This window comes from Orycteropus afer, unplaced genomic scaffold, assembly GCF_000298275.1.
Source record: "Orycteropus afer afer isolate SDZICR_OR568_19922 unplaced genomic scaffold, OryAfe1.0 scaffold00210, whole genome shotgun sequence".
NCBI lineage: Eukaryota > Metazoa > Chordata > Mammalia > Tubulidentata > Orycteropodidae > Orycteropus > Orycteropus afer.
In genome coordinates this window covers 4025084-4033730 of record NW_006921797.1, presented here as the reverse complement: position 1 = coordinate 4033730, position 8647 = coordinate 4025084, and positions in this window count along the sequence as shown.

The window sequence follows — 8647 nt, the reverse complement described above, 5'->3', positions numbered from 1 at the left end:
GCAAATATGGGTATATGGGTGGATAGATGGGTGGACAGGCTGAACTATTAGGTGTGTTTATGAAGTAGGGAGTGTACCCAAGAACATGTATAGGGTTGGCAGACAATATTCCTATAAGTTTATGTGTATGATCTGAATTTCTAGGTGTATAGTAGAGCTGACAAGGGTCAATGTTGTAGTCACTGCTTGGTCACAGCCAGCTACCCAGAGGGACTGAGTAGTTGAATCTGTGCACTTGGGACCATAGTCTCAGGGGACATCAAGCTCAATTGGCATAACATACTACACAAAACATTGTTCCACCTCTACTTTGGCGAGTAGTGACTGGGATCTTAAAAGCTTGCAACCTGCCATGTAGATGAGACAATAGGTCTCTTCTTGTCCAGAGTAAAGAAGAATGAAGAAAACCAAAAATTCATGGAAACAATTAGTCCTAGAGACTGGTACACCATCCAATCTGCCACCTATACGACTATGAGACCAGAAGAACTAGATGGTGCCCAGCTACCTCTGTCATCCACTTGGAAGGGGATCTATTTAGGATGTCCTGGATAGAGAGGGAGAGCAATGTGGAACAAAACTCAAAATCCTTTGGAGAAAAAAAAAAAAGGGGGGGGTGGACGAGGTTTACTGGTCCGATAGAGTCTGATGGAGCCACTGAGATTATGGCCCCTAACTTCCCTTCAGCTCTTGAATTGAACCCACATTAGTGGCTTCCAACTGAACAAAAACAGGCATATGAGTTGAACATTTACCTTAGGTAGATACACTCCTTGGAGAGAATAATCATGGGAAAAAGAAGGGATGCTTATACATAGGGAGACAGCTCAGGGTGCAGGAGTGCATGGAAGGATGGACACAGGGTAGAGGTAACTATGGGGAGGAAATGGGAGGGGAGCTGTTGCATTGTGGTAAATTGTGGTCAATGTCATGAGACAAAGTGTACGTGAACTGCTGTGTGGAAAGTGAATTTGCTCTGTAAATTTTCACCCAAATCACAATTTAAAAAAAAAAAAATGAGAAAGGAAGAAAAGACCAAAATGGATGTCAGAAGAGACTCTGAAACTTGCCCTTGAGGGAAGTGTAGCTAGAAGAAATGAAAAAAATGACAAGGCAAAAGAGCTGAACAGAAGATTTCAAAGAGCAACTTGAGAAGACAAAGTCAATTACTATAATGAAATGTGCAAAGACCTAGAGTTAGAAAACCAAAAGGGAAGAACATTCTCAGCATTTCTCAAGCTGAAAGAATTGAGGAAAAAATGTAACACTTGAGTTGCAATATTGAAAGACTGTATAGGCAAAATATTGAATGTTGCAGGAAGCATCCAAAGATGGAAGGAATACACAGAATCGCTGTACCAAAAAGAGCTGGTCAATGTTCATCTATTTCAGGAGGTGGCGTATGTTCAAGAAGCTGCACTGAAGGAATTGGAGAAGAACAAGGTTCCAAGAATTGACAAACTGCCTATTGAGATCTTTCAACTAATGGATGCCCCACTGCAGGCACTCACTTGGTTATGCCAAGAGATTTGGAAGACAGCTACCTGGCCAAGTGACTGGAAGAGATCCATATTTGTACCCATTCCAAAGAAAGGTGATCCCACAGAATGTGGAAATTATCAGCCAATATCATTAATATCACATGCAAATAAAATTGTACTGAAGATAAATCAAAAACGTTTGCAGCAGTATGTTGACAGAGAACTTCCAGAAATGCAGGCTGGATTCAGAAGAGGACATGGAATGAGGGATATCATTGCTAATGTCAGATGGATCTTGGCTCAAAGCAAAGAATACCAGAAAGATGTTTACTTATGTTGTATTGACTATGCAAAAGCATTTGATTTTGTGGATCATAACAAATTATGGATAACATTGAGAAGAATGGGAATTCCAGAACACTTAATAGTATACACGAGGAACTTGTACACAGACCAGGAGGCTGTTGTTCAAACAGAACAAGTGGACACTCCGTGGTTTAAAATCAAGAAGGGAGTGTGTCAGGGTTTGTATCCTTTCACCATACTTATTCAATCTCTATGCTGAGCAAATAATCTGAAAAGCTGAACTATATGAAGAAGAACATGACATCAAGATTGGAGGAAGAATTATGAACTACCTGCAATATGCTGATGACACAACTTTGATGGCAGGACCCCCATTTGCTGATGTGGCATGTCTGAAGATGAGAAGAAACAGCTGCAAACATCCATTAATAATCAGAGCATGGTGTGTATGAAGTATGAATCTAGGAAAATTGGAAGTTGTCAAAAATGAAATGGAACACATATAGATAAATATCCTGGGCATTAGTGAGCTGAAATAGACTGTTTTTGGCCATTTTGAATCAGATAACCCTATGGCCTACTAAGCCAGGGATGATAAACTGAAGAGGAAAGGCCTGGCATTCATTGTCACAAGAAATGTGTCAAAATCTGTCCTGAAGTACAATGCTGTCAGTGACAGAATAATATCCATACACCTACAAGTAAGATGAGTTAATACTACTATTATTCAAATTTACACACCAACCACCAAAACCAAAGATGAGGAAATTGAAGATTTTTACAAATTTTTGCATGCTGAAATTGACCGAACATGCAATCAAGATGTGTTAATTATCAATAGTGATTGGAATGCAAAAATTGGAAACAAAGAAGAATCACCAGCTGTTAGAAAATATGGCCTTAGTGATAGAAATGATGTTGGAGATTGCATGATAAAATTTTGCAAGACCAACAAATTATTCCTTGCAAATACCTTATTTCAACAACACAAACAGTGACTATACACATGGACTTCACCAGATAGAGTACACAGGAATCAGATTGACTACATCTGTGGTAAGAAGTGATGGAGAAGCTCAATAGCTTCAGCCAAAATAAGACCAGGAAGTGATTGTGGACTAGACCATCAGTAGCTCATATGCAAGTTCAACTTGAAGTTGAAAACAATTAAAACAAGTCCATGAAAGCCAAAATATGACCTTCATTATATCCCTCCTGAATTTAGAGATCAGCTAAAGAATAGATTTGGTGTATTGAACATCCATGACCAAAAACCAGAGAAATTGTAGGATGACATCAGGAACATCATCCATGAAGAAAGCAAAAGTTATTAAAATGACAGTAAAGGAAGAAAAGACCAAAGTGAATGTCAGAAGAGACTCTGAAACTTGTCCTTAAACAGGGAGTAGCTAAACCAAACAGAAGAATCAACAAGATAAAAGAACTGAATAGAAGATTTCAAAGAGCAGCTAGAGGAGACAAAGTCAATGATTATAATGAAATGTGCAAAGACCTGGAGTTTGAAAACCAAAAGGGAAGAACATGATTGGCATTTCTCAAGCTGAAATAACTGAGGAAAAAATTTAAGTCTTGTATTGTAATATTGAAAAATTCCATGAACAATATGTTGAATGATGCAGGAAACATCAGAAGAAGATGAATGTAATATGCAGAGTCACTATACCAAAAAGAACTAGTAGATGATCATCCATTTCAGGAGGTGGCATATGGTCAAGAACCAATGGTATTGAAGGAAGAAGTCAAAGCTGCACTGAAGGAATTGACAATAAACAAGGCTCTGGGAATTGACCGAATACCCATTGAGATGTTTCTCCCATAAGATGTCTGGGGCTAGGTCACCTGGTTCCAGAAAAAGCTCCTGACATCCCACAAGGTGGCTGGGTTTAGGCTGCCTGGTGCTTGAAGAAGCCCTGCCAGCTTAAAGACTGGTGGGAGAAGGGCACCAGATCCTAGAACTAGTTATGTCTGCCTATAAAGTAATTGGGGCAGGATGCCTTATCCTAGATGAAGTTCTTGCTTCCCAGAAAGTGTCTGGGCACAGGGAGTCTGGACCAGGAACAAGACCCTGCTGGCCCAAAAGTTGACTGGAAGAAGGAGTGCCTGCTGGCCAAAGAGGCAGCTGAGAGCAGAGATCCTGGCTACAGAAACAGTTCCTACTGTCCCCAAAGTCACTTGGGCATAGGGCACCTAGTCCCAGAAAAAGTTTCCACCATCCCAAAAGGTACCTGGGCCTAAGGTGCCTGGTCCCAAAAGTTCTTGCTGTCCCCAAATGTGGCTAGGTTCAGGGGACCTGATCCTGGGACTAGTTTCTGCCTACCCATAAGGTAATTGGGTTCAGGGAATTCCTGCAGGACAGAAGATGGGTAGGATTGAGGGATGGCCACACCTCTTGTCAGCAGGAGGATGAGGGGAATGACGGGAACAAGGGGAATATCATCACACTTTTCTAGTCACCAGTCACCAGTGTCTGTTCCCATGAAGCCCTCAGCAAGCAGAGGTGGTTATCAGGTTGTTTCCCTGATCAGAATGCTGCTTGACAAAATCCAAAATGGCCATGCTGTCATGACGCCAGGCAACAGTCCACAGCTCTGTTTTTCTCCTTGTCTGCTATTTTCATTCATTTTTTTTCTACTAGTTGGTATTTGTTCCGCATATTTATCCTTCTCTCTGAAACTCAGGGTTCCAGGATTATCATGTGTGTCTGTTTCATTGGGTGTCTTATTTTTTTGTTGCAGAGAATCTGGGAGCTTGTCTGCATATTCTGCCATCTTGCCAGAACTTATGGATAGTTCTATTGTTAATAGGGAAAAATAAATAATCAACAGTCTAAAAATAGAGTTAAATAATTTATGGAACATTTCCTAGACCTTTTTTCACCACTCATGTCATATTATAGGGTTTTAATGTCATGGGAAAAAGCTATTATTGATATAAAAGAAAAAAACCAAGCAGAAAATAAAACTCCTTTATTTGATACAAATTTTGTAACATTAAGATCTATCATGCAAATGCAGGAAAAAAAAATTTATGAGAAACAAGTTGTAGTAGTTATTCCTTAGTTGTGAGAGTGTTCTGATTTTGATATTCTTCTTCATAACTTTCCAGATTTTAAAACTAATGTGCATATATTAAGCTTTTAATCATAAAGCAAAATAAATATTACTTAAAAATAAGGGGTAGATTTTAAAAATCATTTCACAAACTTTAAAGTGAGAGATTTAAATTCTTTAAATTTTCAGTGCATAAAAGTGGTGAAAGTAGTTAGTTAGTCAATAACTGAAATGAATGCTTTTTTGGCTTTGCAATGACCACCCTAAATTGAATACATTTTCCACCCTGTATTTCCATTAATGTAGCATAGACATTTTGATAGCTATGCCAACAGCTAAGGCTGGGCCATAATTCTCAGTGGCTTAGCAGTTATGATATAGTCATCCCCCATGATGAGATCCAATACGATTTAATCATCTTCATGATGAGATGTGCCATGAGCAGCTAATCAATTTAAAAGGAGTTTCGTCAGGGGTGTGATCTGCTTCCAATATCTATATGGACATCCTGCCAAAGTCCAGTGGCTTTCTGCTAGATCTGGATCCTGCATCTGGCTCATCAGCACCTCTGGTTTCTGGACTTGAACTAGTGGCCTATCATACTGCCTGCAATTCTTGGGATTGCTGCCTTTGCAGTCTGTGAGGCAACGATAGGCCATTTTACCTGGCAGTCTTGGATTTGTCAACCTTTGGAACTAGCAGCCTGTTTTATTGCCTGCTGATCTTGGCTTTGTCAGCCCCGGCAGCTACGTGCATCAGGAGAAGCCTCCAGATTGATATTTGACCCATGGACTTGGAACTTGCCAGCCTTTATAACTAACTGTATAACCATTTCCTTGAGATAATATATTTTTTTTCTCTCTCTCTGTCTCTATAAGCTTCACTGGTTTTGCTTCTCTAGGGAACATAGCTTAAGACAGGCATCTTTGAAAAATAGCCTATGTTTGGAATTCACTACCCCTTCTTCATATAAAAATGATAATCCCAAAGAAAAAAATGTTCACTCTATTTTATCAGTTAAGGCAAAAACAAACTTCCCATAATTAATATCAGGAGAAATTTCTATTTTTGGAATGTAATCTTCCTGGGAATTCTTTTAGTTACCTTAGTCTTTAGCTTGAAGGGGAAATAACTCTTTTTTGAATAAGCCAGTTATCTTAAAGACAACATCTTTTCAGAAGACATTTTTCCCATGAGTTAAGCTTGGTTGGCTTTATTTATCTACCTTATTAGGTAGAAGGGTTTGGATGCACATTAGAAGATGTGGTTGAGAAATTAAAAATCTATTACAAACAAATCTAGTCTGGAGAGACAGCATGATGTGATGGGATGAATGAAGGCCTAGGATTTCATTTGAGTTCTGTCATGTAACAGATGTGAGGGCTTGTGCAATCATGTTGTAGCTCCTGTCTTATCTATGTCACAGGGTTCTTATGAGGACTACATGGGATAATATATGTGGACTTTTATTGTTGCAATGCAATCTATGAATAATGATAATATAAACTAGCTTCTATCTTCTCTGAATAGTAGTGAGCTGGATCTGAAATTTCATGGTATTCAATAGTCCCTGAAATTTCCAATCTAAGTGTTCACAGATGTCCCTCAAAGTTGCGGTTTAAGCCTAAGAAATATAGATGCTATAATTTTATTTGCCAGTGGCCATACTCTTTAACCTATCTGGGAATCTGGAAGAACAAATATATATATATATATTTTATTGTGATTTGGGTGAAGATTTACAGAGCAAATTCACTTTCCATACAGCAGTTTACATATACTTTGTCTCATGTCACTAACCACAGCTTACCACGATGCAACAGCTCCCTCCCACTTCCTCCCCATAGTTACCTCTTCCCAGTGTCCATCCTTCCATACAAAAAATATTCTTTAAAATATATTTTTTTAAATTTATAGTAAACTATAAAAATAAAGAAACCTATTTCCATAAGCCACACATCTGTTTATTTTATTACCACATCACATCTGTATGCACCTTAATTAAAAAAAAAAACTCAACCAAATGAAATACAATATTTGTGAAGTAATCTGCACAAGCTCTTTCATAATAGGTTTGCAGTTTTGAAAAATTCAGAAGAGAAAATGATTTTGGATCAGAATAGATAATAGCAGAATCATGTTCTCACACAGAGGAGATATTAGTGGATGTGCTTAGAGAGGAAACCCTCATAGGGAAGTAGAATCTCCATTAGGAGAAAGTTCAGAATCACATTTCACAAAAATCACATAATGGGGTTTTAAAAACCAGACGTTAGAATTTAGACAGCCTGGGCAAAGGAAAAACTAAAGGCAATTAGTTTAAATTCATGGAATAATAGAGATGTCTTTATTTAAAGCTCAAGGACCCTCAGGGAAACTAGGGCTCTAATGCAGGTAAGAGAGTGGAAGAGACAAGAAGGTATCCTGGTGATACACTCTGCCCAGTATCTCTACAGCAAATACCAGAGAAACCACATGAAGCAGATACAGATGATAATCCTGGAATTCTAAGCATCAAATTAAAGGATAAAGAATTGAATTAAATACCAACTGGAAAAAGAAACAGAACAAAAAGAGTGATTGAGGAGAGACACTAAGTGGGGTATGACACAGCATGGCCATTTTGAGACACAGAATGTAACATGCTCAGGTGAGGATAAGCCAACTTCAAGGAATCCTCAGTAAGATGAGGATACAATGTAAACAAATCCAGAGTGAAGCAAGGTGAGCAGAACACGAATTATATCTAAGAGAGGAAAGTGCAGCAGAGCAGGCAAGAATTCCAGTAGCATGGGTGACCCTAGAGTGGGGAAGCAACCACTAAATGGGGATAAGACCACTCATCAGTAGTGGTCCTTAAGGCTGAGGGCCCATGTGTAAGGGAAATCCTGGAGGTGGTGGCTGGAGATACTGGGCTCCATTGATAGAGTTGCAACACGATTGAATAATAAGCTGCACTCACTCAGAAATGCATTAGGCCCACACTTGTGAAAGGAAACCTCAGAAGTGCATTCTCCTTCCTTCCCCCTACACCTTCCCAGTGACCAGGGGTGAGGCTTTTCCTGTCTACACCAATCTAGAGGCCAATGATGACCTCTGCCACCTCTCACTTACCCAGTTCACTTAGACCACCTGACCTCCTAGCAGCTACTAACCACACAGCACCCCCAGTGGACAGTGCTGTTCACCTGTGGAATGTGCACCACATGCCCAGTGCCCATGTAGTTAACAGGGCACAGTTTTGAAGACCACACACCATATGCCTATAGCCTCTACTATCAGGGGTGCACACATATGCAGACTGCATACCAAGTGCCCACTGCCTCTATGGGCACAGGTGCACACAGATTGCATGCCATGCACATGCTGTCACCATTTCCCCAGTGACTGGGGGCATGTGCTAATGCCCATCACAAGACAGCCACCTGCTGACACTATGGCCAGTGGGAAATACCCCAGTGGATAAGACACTGTCTGCCCACCACCTTATAGGCATGGGTGACTGCTTCACACCAAGATATTTTTTTTTTATCTCCTCTTTTTTTTCCTCTTCTTTTTTCTCTCTGCCCCATCTGGTGGAAATATGACATTGTTTCCCAACTAGTTAGCTACACCTAACACACTTACCACCTACTGCCTGACCCAACAGGTGAGTGCCACCACCCTCTCCTGCATCATTGTATTATCAGTGACAGATGGTTTACAAGATCTGCTCAACCCACCTGGAGCTAATTTATATGACTAACAAACAGAGACCTGCACCTGCACTTCCATCAATTATTCCACTCA